This window comes from Mobula birostris, chromosome 6 (assembly GCF_030028105.1).
Source record: "Mobula birostris isolate sMobBir1 chromosome 6, sMobBir1.hap1, whole genome shotgun sequence".
Classification (NCBI taxonomy): Eukaryota; Metazoa; Chordata; class Chondrichthyes; order Myliobatiformes; family Myliobatidae; genus Mobula; species Mobula birostris.
The window spans coordinates 87,002,534-87,026,599 of NC_092375.1; the positions used below are offsets into that span (position 1 = coordinate 87,002,534).

At 41.5% G+C, this 24,066-nt stretch overlaps 1 protein-coding gene across 1 annotated transcript in view; it reads left to right on the plus strand.

Annotated features, from left to right (window-relative positions):
• Window positions 1–14,983: 14,983 nt before the first annotated feature.
• cpb2 (carboxypeptidase B2 (plasma)) overlaps window positions 14,984–24,066 on the plus strand; it is a 44,287-nt gene continuing 35,204 nt past the window's right edge. The window contains exons 1-2 of the mRNA XM_072262340.1: window positions 14,984–15,013; window positions 15,304–15,379. The gene's annotated coding sequence lies outside the window, so the exon portion shown is untranslated. The remainder of the gene's footprint in view (window positions 15,014–15,303; window positions 15,380–24,066) is intronic.

The following is a 24,066-nucleotide window of genomic DNA, read 5'->3' on the forward strand; positions in this document are numbered from 1 at the left end:
CACTACGGATGTCTGTGTAGAGCAGTCTGATCCAATTCCGGATTCCCTCCCCAAATCCCATTTTGGAGAGCACGTCCGCCATGTATGTGTGCGATATCCTGTCGAAGGCTTTCTCCTGGTCCAAGCTGACCAGGCAGGCGTCCACCCCCCTGTCCTGCACGTAGGCGATGGTGTCCCTCAGCAGCGCGAGGCTGTCTGAGATCTTCCTGCCCGGTACAGCACAGGTTTGGTCCGGGTGGATCACCTGTCCCAGAGCAGACTTGACCCTGTTGGTGATAGCCTTGGACAGGATCTTGTAATCCACATTCAGGAGAGAGATGGGTCTCCAATTCCTAATGTCCTCCCTTTCCCCCTTCTGCTTGTAGATGAGGGTGATCGTTGCCGGCATACCTATCCCACGTAGCAAAGTTCTTCCAGGAGAACGCCTTTGACCACAAGGCCATCAGGCAGTGGTCGGCACGAAGTGTCCTGCAGGCACTGCAGGAGAAGGACGTGATGGACACAGTGGGGTGGTTCCCTGAGCAGACTGTCCAGTTCATCTGGCAAAATGCCTCATCGCCAGATCTCACCAACAGGCACCAAGACCTCGCCTGGCTGGCGGTGAGAGGGGCCCTCCCAGTCAGAGCCCTCCTGTACGCCCGGAACGTCGTCTCCGCACCCCACTGCCCATGGGAGGACTGCAGTGAGGAGGAGTCTGTGACCCACCTCTTTGCACACTGTCAGTTCGCAAAGAGGGTGTGGAGGAGGATGGATGGGCTAGTGTCACGTTTTATCCCCAGCAGCTGCGTAACAGAGGACTCTCTGATCTACGGGCTGTTCCCGGGGACGCACACGGAGACCAACATCCGGTGCTGCTGGCAGATCATCAACTCGGTGAAAGACGCTCTTTGGTCAGCCCGAAACTTGATGATCTACCAGCACATGGAGATGTCCGTGGGAGAATGCTGCCGACTGGCACACTCTGGGCTGCAGGAGTACGTGCTGAGGGACGCACTGAAACTCGGTGCAGCCACCGCAAGGGCCCGGTGGGGAAGGACCACAGTATAGGTTTCTCCACCCGTGGGAGTGGGAGGGGTCGGTGGGTGGGGAGTATACCCCTCAACAATGAGATGCTAAGCTGAACTACTGGAGTGCCACGTGGGTGGCTATAAACACGGGTATTTTACTGAGTATAATGGAAACGTATGTAAAGGATGAAAAGTTATTGAATGGTTTATTGTATATATTTATTTTTGAATAAAGTATATTTTGAAATTAAAAAAAAAAAAAAATTATTTATTATTAGGATACAGCATGGAATACTCCCTTCTGGCGCTTCGAGCTGCTCTGCTCAACAACCCCGATTTAACCCTAGCCTAATCAAGGGACAATTTACAATGACCAATTAACCTGCCAACTGGCACATCTTTGAACTGTGGGAGGAAACTGGAGCATCTGAAGGAAACCCACACATTCTATAGGGAGAACGTACAGACAGTGGGGGAAATCCACTGTGCTATAATAGGAATTGAAACTTGCCATCAACCACTGTACTGTGACTGGTAAGAAGATGTCCACCACTTACAGACTGGCTACAGGGATGCCATAGATTCTATTCAACGTCCAAATAACCATATATAACCATATAACAATTACAGTACGGAAACAGGCCATCTCGGCCCTTCTAGTCCGTGCTGAACTCTTACTCTCACCTAGTCCCACCGACCTGCACTCAGTTCATAACCCTCCATTCCTTTCCTGTCCATATAGCTGTCCAATTTAACTTCAAACGACAACATCAAACCTGCCTCAACCACTTCTGCTGGAAGCTTGTTCCACACAGCTACCACTCTCCGAGTAAAGAAGTTCCCCCTCATGTTACCCCTAAACTTTTGCCCTTTAACTTCCAACTCATGTCCTCTTGTTTGAATCTCCCCCACTCTCAATGGAAACAGCCTATCCATGTCAACTCCATCTAACCCCCTCATAATTTTAAATACCTCTATCAAGTGTTCCCTCAACCTTCTACGTACCAAAGAATAAAGACCCAACTTGTTCAACTTTTCTCTGTAACTTAGGTGATGAAACCCAGGTAACATTCTAGTAAACCTTCTCTGTACTCTCTCTATTTTGTTGACATCTTTCCTATAATGTGGTGACCAAAACTGTACACAATACTCCAAATTTGGCCTCACCAATGGCTTGTACAATTTCAACATTACATCCCAACTCCTATACTCAATGCTTTGATTTATAAAGGCCAGCATACCAAAAGCTTTCTTCACCACCCTATCCACATGAGATTCCACCTTCAGGGAACTATGCCCATTATTCCTAGATCCTTCTGTTCTACTGCATTCTTCAATGCCCTACCATTTACCATGTATGTCCTATTTTGATTAGTCCTACCAAAATGTAGCACCTCACATTTATCAGCATTAAACTCCATCTGCCATCTTTCAGCCCACTCTTCTAACTGGCCTAAATCTCTCTGCAAGCTTTGAAAACCTACTTCATTATCCACAACACCACCTATCTTAGTATCATCTGCATACTTACTAATCCAGTTTATCACCCTGTCATCCAGATCATTAATGTATATAACGAACAACATTGGACCCAGTACAGATCCCTGAGGCACACCACTAGTCACCAGCCTCCAATCTGACATACATTTATCCACCACTACTCTCTGACATCTCCCATCCAGCCACTGCTGAATCCATTTTACTACTTCAATATTAATACATAACGAATGAACCTTCCTAACTAACCTTCCGTGTGGAACCTTGTCAAAGACTTTACTGAAGTCCATATAGACAACATCCACTGCTCTACCCTCGTCAACTTTCCTAGTAACCTCTTCAAAAAATTCAATAAGATTTGTCAAACATGACCTTCCACACACAAATCCATGTTGACTGTTCCTAATCAGACCCTGTCTATCCAGATAATTATATATACCATCTCTAAGAATACTTTCTACCAATTTACCCACCACTGACATCAAACTCACAGGCTGATAATTGCTAGGTTTACTCTTAGAACCCTTTTTAAACAATGTAACAACATGAGCAATACGACAATCCTCCGGCACCATCCCTGTTTCTAATGACATTTGAAATATTTCTGTCAGAGCCCCTACTACTTCCACACTAACTTCCCTCAAGGTCCTACAGAATATCCTGTCAGGACCCGGAGACTTATCCACTTTTATATTCTTTAAAAGCACCAGTACTTCCTCTTCTTTAATCATCAAATTTTCTGTAACTTCCCTACCTGTTTCCCTTATCTAACACAATTCAATATCCTTCTCCTGAGTGAACACTGAAGAAAAGAAATTGTTCAGAATCTCCCTCATCTCTTTTGGCTCCACACATAGCTGTCCACTCTGATTCTCTAAGGGACCTGTTTTATCCCTCACTATCCTTTTGCTATTAATATAACAGTAGAGACCCTTGGGATTTATTTTTACCTTACTTGCCAAAGCAACCTCATATCTTCTTTTAGCTTTTCTAATTTCTTTCTTAAGATTCTTTTTACATTCTTTATATTCCTCAAGCACCTCATTTACTCCATGCTGCCTATATTTATTGTAGATATCTCTCTTTTTCTGAACCAAGTTTCCAATATCCCTTGAAAACCATGGCTCTCTCAAACTTTTAACCTTTCCTTTCAACCTAACAGGAACGTAAAGATCCTGTACCCTCAAAAATTCACCTTTAAATGACCTCCATTTCTCTATTACATTCTTCCCATAAAACAAATTGTCCCAATCCAATCCTTCTAAATCCTTTCACATCTCCTCAAAGTTAGCCTTTCTCCAATCAAAAATCTCAACCCTGGGTTGAGACCTATCCTTCTCCATAATTATATTGAAACTAATGGCATTGTGATCACTGGACCCGAAGTGCTCCCCAACACGAACCTCTGTCACCTAACCTATCTCATTCCCTAACAGGAGATCCAGCACTGCCCCTTCTCTAGTTGGTGCCTCTATGTATTGCTGCAAAAAAACTATCCTGCACACATTTTACAAACTCCAAACCATCCAACCCTTTTACAGTATGGGCTTCCCAGACTATGGAAAATTAAAATCTCCCACAATCACAACCTTGTGCTTACTACAAATATCTGCTATCTCCTTACAAATTTGCTCCTCCAATTCTCACTCCCCATTTGGTGGTCTATAATACACCCCAGTAAGTGTTACTACACCTTTCCCATTCCTCAATTCCACCCAAATAGCTTCTCCAGATGAACCCTCTAATCTATCCTGCCAGAGCAGTGCTGTAATATTTTCTCCGACAAGCAATGCAACACCTCCCCCTCTTGTCCCTCTGATTCTATCACACCTGAAGCAATTAAATTCAGGAATATTTAGTTGCCAATCACACCCCTCCTGTAACCATGTTTCACTAATAGCTACCACATCATACTTCCAGGTATCAATCCATGCTTTAAGCTCATCCACCTTTCTTATAATGCTCCTAGCATTAAAATAAATTCATTTAAGAAATTTTCCACCTCTTACTCTCTGTTTATCACTAACGATGCAGACAACTTTACTATTTTCTTTTTCTTCCTTCTCCCCTACATCTGTTCCTACACTCTGTTTCCGCTCGTATCTAGTTTAAATCCACCGGAGCCTCGCTAGCAAACCTACGTGCAAGAACATTTGTCCCCCTCCAGTTCAGATGTAAACCGTCCCACCGGAACAGGTCCCACCTTCCCTGGAAAACTACCCGATTATCTATAAATCTGAAGCCCTCCCTCCTGCACCATGTCTTCAGCCACATGTTGATCTGTGCTATCTTACTATTTCTAAACCCGCTTGCACATGGCAATGGTAGCAATCCTGAGATTGCTATCCTGGAATGTCCTGTCCTTTACCTTGGCACCTAACTCCCTGAACTCACCTTTCAGGACCTCCTGCTCTTCTTGTGAATCTTGTGAAACATTAAATGACAGACACATCTATGCTCCTTGACAGCCATAACATTCATTATAGCAGTCTATCTTGCACACCACGTCAGCCACCTGTCAGCTATCCTAATGATTGCTCCACAGCAGACTTCCATGTGATCTTTCTCTCCAGAAGGTTGACACATAAGCTACCCAAGTCTTTGGCTGGGCTTCACAACATGAAATGTGCCACCCAGCCCTACCAGTGCTATTTTGCAAAGGGCCATGACCCAGGCTGGTGCATGAGAGTGTCAAGTACAGCAGTATGGTGTCCTCCTCTTATAAAGTCTCTCTCCTCGGTGGTGGGAATGATGGTGGACAAGTGTCGCCTCCTGGTGTTCTGCAATAAGAGGCAAAATAACGTGGTGAAGGGTCGGTGCATCATAAGAGGAGAAATTATGTTAATGGACAGTTAAGTCAGAAGGTTGCTGATCTGAAAGAACAAATTTTGTGTTTAATCTTCTGAAGAGGGATTTGAACCTACAACCTTCTCACTCAGATTTAAAATGCTATCAATTAGCCAAGGCAAATCAGATAAAAGTAATATGCAGTGATGCAAAGAACAAAAATTTAGTTACATCAAGTAAAAGCATCAGTACTGAAACAAACTTATTCACGCCATAGTGATGACTGCCGTCACTGTGATGACAAATCAGCATTTAATAATAATAATAACTTATTTATACCACACTTTTCATTCAGACATTTTAGTTCGAAGTGCTTTACAATGGGAACATTAAAAGACAAAAAAGATGTTAGTTAAAAGCAAAGTTAAATATACATGTTTTGAGCTGCCATTTAAAAGTGTCAACCAAGTCTGCGTCTTTTGTAGTTTTAGGTGTTGAGTTCCAGTTATCCACAATTTAGGAGTGTAGTTCAAAAAAGCTGACCTGGCAATGATTTTTTGAGGGAGGTTGTTTAAATTTAGGAGATTGACAAAAGAACATCTGAGAGGTTGGACAGGATTATAAAACAAAAGCAATTTTACAATGTACACCAGTCTCAGAACGTTGAGAGCTTTAGTAAAAGAACTTCAAAATCAATTCTAAAAGATACAGGAAGTCAACGCAGAGTAGTTAGGACAGGAGTGATATGTTCCTTCATCCTGGTTTTACTTAAAAGTCTAGCAGCGGAATTCTGAATGAATTGGTTGTCAATAGATTGCTTTGGAAGGCCAGTAAAAAGTGCATTGCAGTAATCTAGTCTATTCGATATAAAGGCATGAAATTAGTTTATCAGCATCATTACATGACAGAAATGACATTCCTTTGCATATTTCTTAAGTGTAGAAATGCTGCTCTGGTTAGTTTCTTTATGTGGGATTAAAAATTCAAATCTGAATCAAGGATAGTTACTTCTGATTTTACAAGGGGAGCCATGTTCTCAAGTTCATTGAGAAGTTTATCTCATTTAGATTTGGGACCAACTAGATGTATTTCAGTTTTATCTTCATTTAGTTTTAGGAAATTATTGCTCATCCGTTTGTTTATTGCAGCCATACCAGAAGTCAGAGAAGATAGGGTGTTATTACCGCCAGCCTCTACCAAGATATACAACTGTGTGTCATCTGCATAACTGTGGAAATCAAGTTTATGTCTCTAATGATGTTTCCTAAGGGCAGCATGTACAAGGGGGAAGAGTAGGGGACTAAGACAGATTGGAGAGAGAGACAGAAACTCTGGCTGAGTGGTGCCAGACAACAAACTCTCACTCAACGTCAGAAAAACCAAAGAGCTGATTATTGACTATAGGACAAAGAAATCAGGGGGTCCATGGACTTATAATTCTAAGTCCATGGTCCCATCTCAGAGGTGTCCAAAACTTTGGGGTCTGGGCATAGGGAAAAGAGCTCTGAGGCTTACAGTGAATCTGAGGAGGATTTCTTTTCACCCAGAAGGTAATGGGAATCTGGAACACATTGCCTGAGGAGGTGATGGAGGGGTGGCAATGTGCTCTCGGTGATTGGCCCGGCTACGGTGAGATGGAAGACCTGTTTCTTCACTGTATAACTCTACAAGTACGATTCCATGACTCATTCTCCTCTCACAGAAACCTAGGTTAGGGGCAAATGTGTGTGAGGTACAAAAAGCAAGGGGATGGGTGAGGGTAAGGCAGTGGACGTTGTCTAAATAGACTTTAGCAAGGTCCCGCACAACAGGCCAGTGTGCCACAAGGGTCAGTGCTGGCAACTGTTGTTCATTATTTATATTAACAATGTACAAGACATGGTTATGAAGTTTTTACAGATGATACTAAAATTGGTAGTATTATAGACAATGAAGGTGGCTATCAAAATTACTGAGGAGTTTGTAAGTGGGCTGAGGATTGGAAAACAGCTTTCAATTTAGTGGAGTGCTAAGCACTGCAGTTTGGGAAGTCAATCCAGGGTAGCACGTGTACAGATAATGGGAGTTGCTGTGCAGAGCTGGGGAACAGAGGGACCCAGGAGTAGAAATACACAGTTCGCTGAAAGGATTGTGGTGGTGAAGAGGCATTTTGCACACTGCCCTTCATCACTGTGTACAGGAGTGGAGACGTCATGCTGTAGCTGTATGAGACACTGGTGAGATGGAACATGGAGTATGATGTACAGATTTTTATAGGAAAATCATTAAACTGGAAAGAGTGCAAAGAAAATTTAATCAGAATCAGGTTTATCACCAGCATGTGTTGTGAAATTTGTTAACTTATCAGCAGTATTTCAATGCAGTACATAATATAGATAGGTAAATCAATTAATCAATAAATAAATCCATCAATTACAGTAAATATATATGTATATTGAATAGATTAAAATAGTGCAAAAATAGAAATAACATATTTTTTTAAAAAGGTAGTGTTCATGGGTTCAATGTCCACTTAGGAGTCATATGGCAGTGTTGCAAAGAACGGGTGAACCCAAACGCAGGATACTAACACGGAAGTAGATTAATCTGAAGAGTGTTTATTAACGGTTGCAGGGAGGCCGGGGATCGAGCGAGACTTGACCGGGGATCAAACCTGGGTCGCTGTGGTGAGAGCGTGGCGTTTACCCACTGAGCCAACGGAGAGCGTAGGCGGGTGGCGGAACAAGGCAGAACAAGGAAAACTTATCTTGACACGGAGCGTGGCTAGAGCTGAACGGTGAATGGAAAGACAAACGGCAGGCAATACTTAACTTGAAACAGAGCGAGAGAGTTACACAGGCAACCCTCGGTACTGAAGTAAAACTGAGGCTATGTCCACACTAGACCGGATAAATCAGTAACCGAAGCTTTTTCTCTTCGTTTGGACCCTCTGTCCACACTGAAATGGCGTTTTCCTCCCCCCAAAATGGAGCTTTTCAGAAACACTCTCCAGAGTGAATAAAGCTGAAAACGCCTAATATCGGGCGTAGTGTGTACGGGGTAACCGGCCATTTTTAAAACACTGTCATGACGTGCCGGAACAAATGGTACCGGCAGCGCGGCATTTCATTGTTTTCTTGAACACAACCTCCAACACCACAACAATATCTGACAATAGATGTGTAACAGCCTAATGTAACATTGTATGGAAATACAAGATAACACTGATGCAGACATGTCTTATACATTTAACAAGGTGCTTTATTAATGCGTTGCTTGTGCAAACATTCAATAGATTAAATTGTCACTTTTGCCCAGTAACTCGTCGTTTTATTGCACATGTTAAATACAGCAAAATAATACACAAAGACATGGCAAAAGTAAAGGCAAACAAATGAGATAACAGCAAATTTCACTATTGCCCAGTAACAAACCTTATTGCATTTGTTGTAGCTGTCATCTCTTTCATCGGTGAAGAGACTATGGCTGTAGGAAATGTTTCTGGACAAACACACACAAGTCTTTCGTTTGGCAATTTCCTTTTAAGTTTTTCTAGTCTGTAACTAGACAAACGCGCACCAAGTATATCATTTCCTCTTCGTTTGTTTTCTGTGTGTCCTGCGCATGCCCAGTAGGAGATTCACCCAAATACCCATTTTAATGAGGACGGAGGTATTTTCAAAAATGCTTGGTATGGACGCCTGTCATTTTTACGCGAAACCGGCGTTTTCAAAATTATCCAGTCTAGTGTGGACGTAGCCTTAGAATACACAATCCTTTCTTTTTCAAACTTTTTATTAGTATCGTAATAATAAACGTTAACATAACATAATAATCATACAAAGTTATTGGGATTACATTGTTATAATTACCATATATAAATATAAGCCCAGTTAGTACATGGATATTAAACTTCCCAATCTTACAGGATACAAATATTATATATAAACAAATTAACATGAAAAAGGAAAAAATATATACCCCCCAAAAAATCTAACAAGACTAACCAACTAAACTATAGAAAAAAAGACATGGGCTGTTGTGAAACATTAAAAAAAAGGAACCATTAGTGTCGTTGACTCCGCTCCCCTCAACGTATACTAAAAAGAAATAGAGTAGGTTTGGAAAAGGTCAAATTACATCATATGGAAGTGTTGAATAAATGGCCTCCAAATCTTTTCAAATTTAATAAAGGGATCATAAATAACACTTCTATTTTTTTCTAAATTTAAACACAACATAGTTTGAGAGAACCAATGAAATGTGGTGGTGGGGGGGAGGGATTGATCTCTTTCCAATTCAGCAAAATGGATCTTCTGGCCATTAGTGTAAGAAATGCAATCATCCGACAAGCTGAAGGTGTTATCATTGGTAAACCAAAAATTGCAGTAATAGGGTGGGGTTTTAAATCAATACTCAAAACAATTGAAATAATATCAAAGATATCTTTGAATAGAATACGCAATCCTAAGCGGCCGGGAATGTTAATTACCACAATGGTTGAAACAACGATCTGGCAATGAATGGATGCAAAGTCAGGGTCTTTATGCTACAGATCTTGATGAGAACCAGGTGTGCTGCCATCAAAGGGAATTAGAAGAAAATTTGGAATTAACGGTTGGGACCGTGACAGTCAGAGAGGAAGAAGCTGTTCCTGAATCACTGACTGTGTGTCTTCAGGCTTCTGTACCTCCTACCTGACAGTAACAATGAGAAGAAGGCATGTCCTGCGTGATGGGGGTCCTTAATGATGGACGTCACCTGTCTGAGGCACCGCACTTTGAAGATGTCTTGGGTACTATGGAGGCTAGCACCCAAGATGGAGCTGACTAATTTTACGACTTTCTGTAGATACTTTCGGTCCTGTGCAGTAGCCTCCCCCCCACCCCACCCCCAACCGTACCAGACAGCGATGCAGCCAGTCAGAATGCTCTCCACGGTACATTTGTAGAAGTTTCAGTGTTTTAGGTGACCAGCCTAATCTCTTCAAACTCCTAATGAAATACAGCCACTATCTTGCCTTCTTTATAGCTGCATCGATATGTTGGGACCAGGTTAGATCCTCAGGGATATTGACACCAAGGAACTCGAAACTGCTCGCTCTCTCCACCTCTGATCCCACTACAAGGATTGGTTCGTGTTTCTTCATCTTAACCTTCCTGAAGTCCACAATCAGCTCTTTGATCCTACTAACACTGAATGCAATGCTGCTGCTGCATCACCACTCCGCCAGCTGCTATATCTCGCTCCTGTACGCCCTCTCATCTCAATCTAAGATTCTACCAACAATGGTTGTATCATCAGCAAATTTATAGGTGGTATTTGAGTTGTGCCTAGACACACAGTCATGTGTATACAGAGAGTAGAGCAGTGGGCTAAGCACACACCCCTGAGGTGTTGACCGTCAGCGAGGAGGAGACGTTATCACCAATCCACACAGATTGTGGTCTTCTGGTTAGGAAGTCAATGATCCAATTGCAGAGGGAGATACAGAGGCCCAGCTCTATAACTTACCTATCAGGATTGTGGGAATAATGGTGTTAAACACTAAGCTATAGTCAATGAACAGCATACTGACATAGGTAACACACATCAAAGTTGCTGGTGAACGCAGCAGGCCAGGCAGCATCTCTAGGAAGAGGTACTGTACCTCTTCCTCAAGATGCTACCTGGCCTGCTGCGTTCACCAGCAACTTTGATGTGTGTTGCTTGAACTTCCAGCATTTGCAGAATTCCTCGTGTTTACTGACATAGGTGTTTGTATTGTCTAGATGATCCAAGGCTATATGAAAACCATTGAGGATGTGTCTGCCATAGACCTATTATAGCAATAGGCAAATTGCAGTGGGTCCAGGTCCTGTTGAGACAGGAGTTGATTCTAGCCACGATCAACCTCTCAAAGTATTTCATCACCGTAGATGTGAGCGCTACTGGACAACAGACATTAAAGCAGCTCACAATACTCTTCTTGGGCATTGGTATAATCATTGACCTTTTGAAGCAAGTGGGAACTTCTGCCCATAGCAGTGAGAAGTTGAAAATGTCCTTAAATACACCCGCCAGTTGGTTGGCACGAGTTTTCAGAGCCTGACCAGGTATGCTCTCAGGGCTTGATGCCTTGCGAGGGTTCACCTTCCTCAAAGATAGCCTAACATTGGCCTCTGAGTCAAAGATCACAGGGTCATCAGGTGCAGCAGGGATCTTCACAGCTGTAGTTAAATTCTCCCTTTTAAAGTGGGCAGAGAAGGCATTGAGTTCATCTGGTAGTGAAGCATCACTGCCGTTCATGCTATTGGGTTTCGCTTTGTAGGAAGTAATATCCTGCAAACCCTGCCAGAGTTGGCATGCATCCAATGTTACCTCTAACCTCACTCAGAATTGTTTCTTCATTCTCTAAATAGCCCTTCACAAGTCATACCTGGTTTTCCTATACAGACCTGGGTCACTGGACTTAAATGCCACAGATCTAGACCTCAGCAGGCGATGAGCCTCCTGGTTCATCCATGGCTTTTGGTTTGGGAATGTACAGCAAGTTTTTGCAAACACACACTCATCCACGCAGGTTTTAATGAAATCTGTAACAACTGCAGCATACTCATCCAGATTTGAAGATAAATCCTTAAATACAGTCCAGTCCACTGATTCAAAGCAGTCCTGTAGGCGCTCCTGTGCTTCCCTTGTCCATACCTTCTTGGTCCTCACTACTGGTGCTGCAATTTTCAGACTCTGCCTATACTCAGGGAGTAGAAGTACAGCCAGGTGATCAGACTTTCTGAAGTGTGGGCGTGAAATAGCACGGCAAACACCCTTGATGGTGTTGTAACAGTAGTCCGGTATGTTGTTTCCTCTGAAACTACAAGTGATTTGTTGATGGTAATTGTTTATAGTGATTTTTTTCATCCTGGTCTGGTTAAAATCCCCCAAAATGATGGTGAAGACATCAGGGTGTGCTGTTTTGTGCACATTGATCACATCACTCGGATCAACTAGAGCCTGTTTGACATTGGCCTGAAGTGGAATGTACCCCGCTACCAAAAGGGTCACTGAAATCTCCCACAGCAGGTAAAATGGACGGCACCTAATTGCGTGATATTCCAGGTCTGGTGAGCAGAATTGGAACATTGGTGCATGCTGCTTCTACAGCTCGGAAATCACCCAAGCTGTCTTCAGATTCGTCTGGGGATCCAAGATGGAGCGGGTGAGACGGACCGTCATGCACAAATCCCTGGACAATGGGGGCAAGAACGTCCCCAATGTTGCCCTCACCCTGATGGCCAGCTTTGTATGTGGCTGCATCAGGTTGTGTGTAGAACCCAGGTATGTGGGCACCAAGTACCATTATGTGCCCAGGTTTTACCTGTCGCCCTGGCCACGAAGGATGGGTCTGGCCCCACTCCCGCGCAATGCCCCAGTCAGCTGGTTGTTGCCAGCATACCTGTCCTACGTAGAAAAGTTCTTCCAGGAGAACGCCTTTGACCACAGGGCCATCAGGCAGTGGACGGCACGTAATGTCCTGCAGACACTGCAGGAGAAGGACGTGATGACACAGTGGGGTGGTTCCCTGAGCAGACCGGCCAGTTCATCTGGCAAAATGCCTCATTGCCAGATCTCACCAACAGGCACCAAGACCTCGCCTGGCTGGCAGTGAGAGGGGCCCTCCTAGTCAGAGCCCTCCTGTACGCCCGGAACATCGTCTCCGCACCCCGCTGCCCACGGGAGGACTGCAGTGAGGAGGAGTCTGTGACCCACCTCTTTGCACACTGTCAGTTCGCAAACAGGGTGTGGAGGAAGATGGACGGGCTAGTGCCACGTTTCATCCCCAGCAGCTGCGTAACCGAGGACTCTCTGATCTACGGGCTGTTCCCGGGGACGCACATGGAGACCAACATCCGGTGCTGCTGGCAGATCATCAACTCGGTGAAAGACGCTCTTTGGTCAGCCCGAAACTTGATGATCTACCAGCACATGGAGATGTCCGTGGGAGAATGCTGCCGACTGGCACATTCTTGGCTGTAGGAGTATGTGCTGAGGGACGCACTGAAACTCGGTGCAGCCACCGCAAGGGCCCGGTGGGGAAGGAACACAGTATAGGTTTCTTCACCGGCGAGAGTGGGAGGGGTCGGGTGACGGGGAGTTTACCCCTCAACAATGGTGTGGTAAGGTGAACCAACAGAGTGCCACGTGGGTGGCCAAAAGTATGGATATGTACAGACTATAACGGAAACGTATGTAAAGGATGGAAAGTTATTGAATGGTTTATTGTATATGATTATTTTTGAATAAAGTATATTTTGAAATTTAAAAAAAATTGTGCACCAAGAGGAGTTGATCATGAGACATACACCTCCACCTCTGTTTTTGAGAGACCCTACAGGATGCCGCCAGGACTCGAGAAGGGGGTTTGGCAGGCTGGGACTTTACTCCTTGGAATGTGGGAGAGTGAGGCGTGATCTTATAGAGGTGTGTAAATCATGAGTGAATGCATATGGTCTCTTTACCAAACTAAACTCCAGAGCACTGATTTAACGTGAGAGGAAAGATATAAAAGGGGACCTGAGGGGCAACTTCTTCACAAAGAGGGTTGTGTATATATGAAACTATCTGCCAAAGAAAGTGGTTGAAGCGGGTAATATAAGATTTAAAAGACATTTGGTTGATTACATAAATAGAAGAGTTTTAGAGTGATCGGTGTTAAAACCGGGACTAGCTTGGCAGGAACCAAGGTCGGCATGGACGTGCCCGGCTGGACAGCATGTTTCCATAATGTAATACTCTACAACCCAGCTGGGGAATGTTAATGAGTTTGGTGGGGGGGAAGGGGACACTGCGGGGTGAAATTAGTTACTCTATATTCTTACTCAGCTTTACTTTAGCAGTGACATCGTAATTTTCCAGGGATTTCATGTTGCCTACATTCTTAGTCCTGAAGAAGGGTCTCAGGCTGAAACGTCAACTGTCTACTCATTTCCACAGATGCTGCCTGAGCTGCTGAGCTCCCCTAGCATCTTGTGTGGGATGCTTTGGATTTCCAGCATCTGCAGACTTTCTTGGGTTTCTTATTCAATTGTCGGGATAGCTGGAAAAATAAAACTAGAGGATTATCTGGGCAATAGCCATCATTACATGATAAGATTCAGGATAACTGATAAGGGCAAAGCCTGCAACAATCGCTGAAGGGAAACCAACGCTGGGGGTGGGGGGGCTGAGAAAAGTACTTGGGAAAATAAAAGGGACAGTAATAATGGCCATGATTTTAAACAGCGGGAAACATCTAAAATGGTCAAACAAGTCCAAGAGAGAAAAAAGGACACTTATATAAAATTTGAGGTGGCATGGAAAGATAAAGGCATGTGAAAAATTGGAAGTAAGAAAAGAAGTATGCATTAATTATTTGGACAGCAGGGTGAGCATAACAAGGGAAATACAATCAGAGTGGGGAGAATAACAAAACAATGCAAAGGCGAGCAATTAAACTAAATTAACCTGTCCGTGACAGCCCACACCGAGAATGACAAAATAAATGACACAACGTTATGGTCAACAGGATTCCAGTCAGTATAAACTTTAACTAGAGAGCAAATACTGTGAGTCCCACGAGTCAATAGTCCAGGCTAAGTGACAGGACACAAAATCTTCCTGCATTGTGTAGTTCCAGTGCAACCCAAGATGGCAAATTATACTTTAGTTTTTATATGTTTGTTGTGTACCTTTACTGATGGAACAGTTGCACCTTCCCCAATAAGGTAACTGGGAATCTCAATTTCAAATTGTGTTGGCGTAACTTGCCTTTATTTCCCAGATCTGACATCAATTAAATACCCAGTTAATCAAACTGGAGTGGTGGGCCTCAATTTTATTTATTGTTCTTTCACAAAAGGTTCCATCAATCATTATCACAGGTTGATAATGGGAATCAAATATATCTTTACAGTAATGTAATACCATGAAATCAGCATGCGAAACTATTAATTTGTAAATGAGTCATAAAGTATCATCAGGAAATATTTAAATTCTGTGATTTTTTTTCTTTTAGAGACCAAGTTTTGTATATCAAGCCTACATCAGATGAAGAGATTCAAGTTATCAAACAAATATACAACCAATATCAGGTAAAAGTGAAGTCTACCGGTTTAATACACATATCAGTATGAATCAGGAGGGCTAAAGGAAGGCATGAGGTTGTCCGAGCAGAGAAGGTGAAGGAGAATCCAAAGGGATTCTACAGATATTTTAAGAGAAAAGGATTGCAAGGGACAACTGGAAGATCAGAATGGTAATCTATGTGTGGAGCCAAAAGAGACGAGGGAAATCTTAAATGAATCCTCTGTATCTGTATTTACTTGGGAGACGGACGCAGAGTAAATACGAAGTAGGAGCGAGGTCATGAACCCTATACAGGTCACAGAGGAGGAGGTGTTTGCTGTCCTGAGGCAGATAAGGCTGGATAAATCCCCAGGGCCTGACACGATGTTCCCTCAGACCCTGTGGGAGGCAAGTTCAGAAATTGCAGGGGCCCTAGCAGAGATATTTAAATCACCCTTAGCGACAGGTGAGGTACCAGAGGATTGAAGGAGAGCCAATGTTGTTCCACTGTTTAAGAAAGGCCCTAAACATAAACCAGGAAATGATAGGCTGTTGAGTCTGACATCAGCAGTGGGGAAGTTATTGGGAGGTATTTGAAGGGACCGGGTACATAAGTATTTGGATAGACCAGGACTGATTAAAGATAGTCAATATGGGTTAGTGTGTGGTGGGTTGTGTCTACCCAATTTTATAGAGTTTTCGAGGAGGTGACCAGGAAAATGGATGAAGGCAAGGCAGTGGCTGTTGTCTACATGGATTTTAGCAAGGCACTTGACAAAGTACCATATGGGAGGTTGGTCAAGAAGGTTCAGTTGCTCAGCATTCAAGGTGAGGTAGTAAATTGGATAAGACTTTGGCTTTGTGGGAGAAACCGGAGAGTGGTAGTAGATGGTTGCCTCTCTGACTGGAGGCCTGTGACTAGTGGAGTGCTACAGGGATCGGTGCTGGGTCTGTTGATGTTCGTCATTTATATCAACAATCTGGATGATAATGGGGATCAGCAGATTTACAGATGACACCAAGATTGGGAGTGTAGTGGACAGCAAGGCAGACTATCATGACTTGCAGTGGGATCTGGATCAGCTGGAAAAATCAGCTGAAATATGGAAGATGGAATTTAGTGCAGAGAAGTGCAAAGTGTTGAACTTCAGTAGAACCAACCAGGGTAGGTCTTGCACAGTGAACAGTAAGGCACTGAGGAGTGTGCTAGAACAAAGGGGTCTGAGAGTACAGGTCCATAATTCATTGCAAATGGCGGCACAGGTTGATAGTAGCGTAAAGAAAGCTTTGCAATTTGGCCTTCATAAATCAAAGTATTAAATACAGGATGTTTTGTTGAAGTTGTATAAGAAATCAATGAGGCATAATTTGGAGTATTGTGTGCAGTTTTGGTCACCTACCTACAGAAAAGATGTAAATAAGGTTGAAAGAGTACAGAGAAAATTTACAAGGATGTTGCCGAGTCTCGAGGACCTGAATTATAAGTTAAGTTTGAATAGGTTGGGACTTTATTCCTTGGAACACAGGAGACTGAGGGGAGATTTGATAGAGGTATACAAAATTATGAGGGGTAAGATAAGGTAAATGCAAGCAGGCTTTTTCCACAGAGATTGGTGGGACTACAACTAGAGGACATGGGCTAAGGGTGAAAGGTGAAATGTTTAAGGGGAACATGAGGGGAAATTTCTTCACTCAGAGGGCCATAAGAGTGTTCAACAATCTGCCAGCCAAGTCAAGCATGTGAGCTCGATTTCAATGTTTACGTGAAGCTTGGATAGGTACATGGATGGGAGGGATATGGGGGTGGGGGCTATGGTCTGGATGCAGGTCGATGGGACTAGGCAGTTTAAATGGTTTAGCATGGACTAGATGGGCTGAAGGGCCTGTTTCTGTGCTGTACTTTTCTGTGACTCTGACTCTAATAGGTTGTTAGTGCTTTGATTTTGCCTTTCATTGAGCACTTTGAATTATCTCACAATTTACTTTAGAATTCCATGATGTACTTTAGGGGCATGTAATCAAAATCATTCAGACCACTTAAACTAATTTTGATAGTTTTCTCCACTGTCTAGCTCAGCAGAATTGCCTCTGTTTCAGTTCTGCACTTATCTATCCACCGTAACCAGAGCAAAATAACAGGACCACTCTTTGGCCTGGTGTATTCTGCTTTCAAAAACTGTTCAATATATACTTAACTACGATTACTAAGAACAATTTAGCTGGTCATCATCCCATTGCTTTTTATGGAATCTTGTGTGCAAACTGGGAATGAATTTTACAACAAAGAGCCAACTTCAAAAGTACAGTACCTCAGCAAAAGGTATACAATTTTCTGTAAAGTACTTTGAGGCAAACCAGTGACATGAAAATCACTAAATAATTCCTTCCTTTACACATTCCTTCCTCTTAACAATTTTTGTTTTCTTTCTCTGAACTATTAGACTAACAGCAAACTCCCAATCTGGTTCAAAGTTCAAAATTCAAAGTAAATTTATTATCAAAGTACATATATATCGCCATATACAACCTTCAGATTCATTTTCTTTCAAGTGTTTGCAGTACAACAGAGAAATACAATGGCATCAGTGAAAAACTACGCTGAAAGACTGACAAACAACCAATGTGCAAAAGACAAACTGTGCAAATAAAAATGAAATAAATAATACTGAGAACCTGAGTTGTAGAGTCCTTGAAAGGGAGTACATAGGTTGTGGGATCTATTTAGACTTGAGATGGATGAAATATCCACACTGGTCCAGGAGCCAGATCATTGTAGGGTAATAACTATTCCTCAACCTGGTGGTGTGGGACCGTAGGCTCCTGTACCTTCCCCACCCCCACCCCGATGGCAGCAGCGAGGACAGAGCATGGCCTGGATGGCGGGGATCTTTGATTTTTTTTTGTAATTTATTTTTTATTGAAGCTCATCATCAAACAAACATTTCCACAAGATGTATTTCAGATATTGTACACATATATCATATAATCATATTTGCCACAAATCACATACTATTTATCTGAGTTATACACTATAGAAAGGAGAGGAAAGAAAGAACAAGCAAAAGGAGAAAACTATGTACAAGTAGGGAGTGATCTTTTTTTACAACCTATTCATTGATTTGAGAATAAAATCAGGCCTATGAGGTGCTATGTAGTTAAACCATTTTTCCCAGTATGAATCAAATTGTTCCAACTTATGATTAACAGATGCTGTTATCTTCTCCATTTTGTAAATGTCCATTGTAATTTTCATCCATGCATTTAAAGCTGGGCTCTCCTGTGATAACCATTTCCTGGTAAGGGTCTTTTTACCAGCCACCAACAGTATATTCATTAAATATTTATCTCTTTTCAACCATTCTTGAGGTACATTCCCAAAATATATGGTCTTACTCTCTAAGGGTATTTCACATTTAAAGGTCTTGTAGGGCATTGTGTATCCCACTCCAATAGTCTTTGATAACAGGGAAATCCCAGAAAATATGATAATGGTTTGCATTTTGATTTCCACAATTTCTCCAGCAAACAGGGAGGTTACTATCATAATGGGATTTCTGAGAGAGTATAATAAAATATCTTATCAAGTTTTTCCACCCAAACTCCCTCCATTTCTGTGAACTGGTACACTTCCATTGATACCTCCATATTATTGTCCATTCTTCCTCAGATATAATTATCCCTCCTTCCTTCTCCCATTTTGTTTTAATGTATGAAGTCGAATGCGTTTTAAGATTTGACAAACCCTTATACATGCTTGAAATGATTCTACTACCGTTATCTGAATTATATGCTTTTCTAAGTAGCTCTATCAAACATGTACTTGCCTTGGTTACATTTTTAACCCTCCTATTAACATACTGCCGCATCTGTAGATAACGATATAAGTCTTGTTTTTCTAATAAATGTTTCTTTTTAGGCATTTCAAAACTGAACAGTGTTCCTTCTTTCATTATATTGCAAAGAACTGTTATTCCTTTAGCTGTCCAGTCCTTAAATGCAGCATCTAGTTTATTCGGCGTAAAATCCCAGTCATATGCACACCATTTAAGAATTGCAATATCTCCCTCCAGTTTATATTCTTTTAACCATAACCATATAATCATATAACAATTACAGCACGGAAACAGGCCATCTTGGCCTTTCTAGTCCATGCCGAACTCTTACTCTCTCCTAGTCCCACCGACCTGCACTCAGCCCACAACCCTCCATTCCTTTCCTGTCCATATATCTATCCAATTTAACGTTAGACGACAACATCGAACCTGCCTCAACCACTTCCGCTGGAAGCTCGTTCCACACAGCTACCACTCTCTGAGTGAAGAAGTTCCCCCTCATGTTACCCCTAAACTTTTGTCCTTTAACTCTCAACTCATGTCCTCTTGTTTTAAACTTCCCCACTCTCAATGGAAAAAGCCCATCCACATCAACTCTATCAATCCCCCTTGTAATTTTAAACACCTCTACCAAGTCCCCCCTTAACCTCCTACGCTCCAAAGAATAAAGAACTAACTTGTTCAACCTTTCTCTGTAACTTAGGAGATGAAACTCAGGCAACATTTTAGTAAACCTCCTCTGTACTTTCTCAACTTTATTGACATCTTTCCTATAATTCGGTGACCAGAACTGTACGTAATACTCCAAATTTGGCCTCACCAATGCCTTGTACAATTTCAGCCTTACATCCCAATTCCTATACTCAATGCTCTGATTAATAAAGGCCAGCATACCAAAAGCTATCTTCACCATCCTATCCACATGAGATTCCACCTTCAGGGAACAATGCACCATTATTCCTAGATCCCTCTGTTCTACAGCATTCTTCAATGCCCTACCATTTACCATGTATGTCCTATTTTGATTAGTCCTACCAAAATGTAGCACCTCACATTTTTCAGTATTAAACTCCATCTGCCATCTTTCAGCCCACTCTTCTAACTGTCCTAAATCTCTCTGCAAGCTTTGAAAACCTACCTCATCATCTACAACACCACCTATCTTCGTATCATCTGCATACTTACTAATCCAATTTACCCTTTTATAATAGTTTTTCATATTTTAAGAGTCCATTTCACCCATAGATTATCAATAGTATTTATGTACGTTTGTAGATTGTTATCAGCCAAAATTGCCTGTATGGGGATGGGAAGTATCCCCTCCTCAATGTTTTTCCATTGAGCGTCATATGATAGGATGTACCAACATATCACAGTTCTCAACTGTGCTGCAAAATAATAATCTCTAAGAGAAGGTAGGCCCCATTCCCCCCTTTTCCTTGGCTAATTGCAAAGTTTTGAGATGAACTCTAGGCCTTTTATCTTGCCATATATATCTTGATAGCATTTTGTTCCTTTCATTGAATTGATTCTGTTTAATCTCTATTGGTAGGGTCTGAAAGAGATATAACAGTCTGGGCAATATATTCATTTTAATGGATTCAATCCTTGAACTGAGACTAAAAAAAGGAATTAGGTTCCATCTTGTTATATCTTCCTTTTTGTATATATATAGGCTAATAATTGCATTCTGATAATTTTGACGAATCTTTTGGCATAATGATGCCCAAATATTTGAAAGACTCTGTTTTCCATGCCCAGGGATATCTACTTTCAATTTCTCTTGGTGGGCTATAGTTATATGAAAGTAATTGGGTTTTATCTATGTTGATCTTGTATCCTGATAATTGGCCATATTGTTCAAAGGATTGCATCAATTTAGGTAAAGAGTATGTTGGTTGCCCTAGATAGATCAAAATGTCATCCACGTAACAGGCCAATTTATGCTCTGTCCCTTTATTAGTAATTCCCCTGATATCTTCATTTTGCCTGATGTATTGAGCTAATGATTCCAGATATAATGCAGAGAGTAGCGGTGACCATGCACAACCCTGTCTCGTGCCCCTTTCTAGGGTAAAACTATTTGATAAATATCCATTGATTTCAATCCTAGCAGTAGGGTTGTCATATAGTGTCTGTACAGTTTTAATAATTGTGTCATGGAAACCAAATCTATGTAAAACTCTGTAAAGAAAATTCCAATTAACCGAATCAAATGCCTTTTCAGCATCCACGCTTATCCCTATTGCTTCGATTTATTTTTTTTTGTATATGATCCAACATCTGAAGTGTCCTTCGTATATTGTCTTGTGTTTGGCATTGTTATATAAAACCTGTCTGATCCTTCTGTACCAGTATGGGTAGAAACTCTTCTAATCGTTTGGCCATGATGGAGGTAAATAATCTATAACCTACATTAAGAATGGATATTGGTCTAAATAACCCACATTCCATTTTATCCTTGCCTTCTTCTGGTATAGCTGAGATTATCGCTTCCTTCCAGCTGGGTGGCATTTGTGCCTTTTTTAGAGCCCAGTTCAGAGTGGGGAGTAAGACAGGAATTAACTCATTTTTAAATTCATTGTACCACTCTGCCGTATACCCATCTGATCCTGGTGACTTGCTTAATTTAAGCCTACTAATTGCAGCTTTTAGTTCAGCTTCAGTTATGTCAGCAGTCATCTTTCTATTTTGTTCTTCGCTTAAAGTGGGTAACTCTAGAGAATTCAGCAAAATGTCAATTTGGGTTATGCTTCCCCCTGGAACTTTGGAATACAGTACAGAGTTTAGTAAAACACTTCAAAAGCTTCTTGAATTTCACTTAGCTTATTTTTTCTTATCATTTTTGTTCTTGGATCCCTAATTCTATGAATTGTACTTTTTGCTTTCTCTTTCTTCAGTTTCCACGCCAGTATTTTCATAGACTTAGATCCACTTTCATAACGTCTCTGTTTCAGAAACGTTAATTTTTTCCTAATTTCTTGCGTAGCCAAACTATTAATTTCATTCCTAATTTTTTTAATATTCTCTAATGTATCCTGTGCCAAATTCAATTTGTGTTTTTTTCTAGTTCCTTCAGTCTATTTTGTAATTCCTCTAATGTTTTATTCCTTATTTTTTTTCTTATATGAGATATCGCTATAATTTTCCCTCTTAAGAGGCCTTCAGAGTATCCCATAGAATGGGAGGTGAAACCTCTCCATTATCATTGAATTCTAAGTAAAGACCAATTTCTTTTTAATTTGTTCCTTAAAGTGGGGATCATTGAGTAGACTTGAATTTATTTTCCAAATAGTATTCTTTGGTTGTAGATCAAAATCAACAGATAAATATATAGGTGCATGGTCACTTACATCTATTGTCCCAATTCCACAGGCGTTTATTTTGTCTTTGTCTTTTCCAAATGTTATGAAATAGTCTATTCTTGTATATACAGAATAGGGGGACAGAATAATGAGTGTAATCCCTTCTGTCGGGGAAAAGGTCCCTCCATATCTCAATTAAACCAACATCCTCAAAAAGTGTATTAACTCACTTATGTAAGGATTTTGTTTCATAGGTTTTTCTATTGGAAGAGTCTAACTTTGGTTGTAATTGCAAATTTAAGTCTCCCCCACACATCAGGAGACCTTCTGTTTCCATTAGCATAATATTAGTAATTTTCTGGAAGAAACTAATATCACTTCCTGGGGGTGTGTATATATTCGATAGAGTAACTGAATTTCCATCTATATTCCCCCTTACCAGAATATATCTTCCTTCCTTATCTCCCATTTTGAATACTTTTTCAAAATTTAGCTTGCTTGAGATAAGAATGGCAACTCTTCTCCTATGTCTTGACTTATATGAGGAGAAAAACAAATTAGTGAAGCCCATTCTCTTTAGTTTTCCATGCTCAATATCAACTAAGTGAGTTTCCTGTAAATATACGACATGGGCTTGTTCTTTCTTCATTTTGGATAGAATTTTACTGCGTTTGATTGGATTTAACAGCCCAATGATATTAAAAGAAATGAATTTTACTTTGTCCTTAGTCATGTGTATTTATCTGTCAATATATCATTGAAATTAGCAGAATAAAACTTAATCAATCTACTCCCTGAACAAATATGAACCAAGAAATGCGAATAATAAAAAAAGGCAACGAAGGTGTGATTCCAAGGCTGAGGTCTCTAGTAGATGACCCTGGGTTGAGCTAGAGGAAACAACTAGCCATGGGGGATAGCCCCTCCTCCCTGTGAGTTGGGGGCCCCCATTACAGTACCCATAAAAGTAAGTGAACAAGTCTATGTCCATTACACAGAAAATATTTCCATGTGTATTCCTCCAATATATATATTCTCATTTAAGTGGGGGAAAAAGGTGTGAATGTATGAATAAAAAAATTGAGTAATATAAAATCCACATTATAATAAGTATTTCTTGAAATAGGTATAGCACCATCTATTTTTGCTTCTGTTTATCTTATCAACACTTTTAAAGTTAGCTAAACCTTATGGATCTTCTGGAGGGGTTGAGGGCTGTCTTCAGAAAACTCACAGTCTCTTCCTGATATTCTCTCACCCTCCTCCCGTCCCCTGCTTTCTCGGTTCTCTTACTATTTTTCTCTTGCCCTTCTCCCGTCCCGCTTTCTCGGTTCTCTTACTATTTTCCTCTTGCCCTTCTCCCGTCCCGCTTTCTCGGTTCTCTTACTATTTGGGGATCTTTGATGATGCTTTCTTGCAGCAGCGCTCTGTGGTGGGGGAGATCTTTGCCTGTATGGACAGGGCTGTGCCCAACACTTTTTGTAGGCTTTTCTGTTCATGGGCATTGGTGTTGCCATATTAGGCTGTGATGCAACCAGTCAGCATACTCTTGACTGTACTTCTATAGAAGTTTGT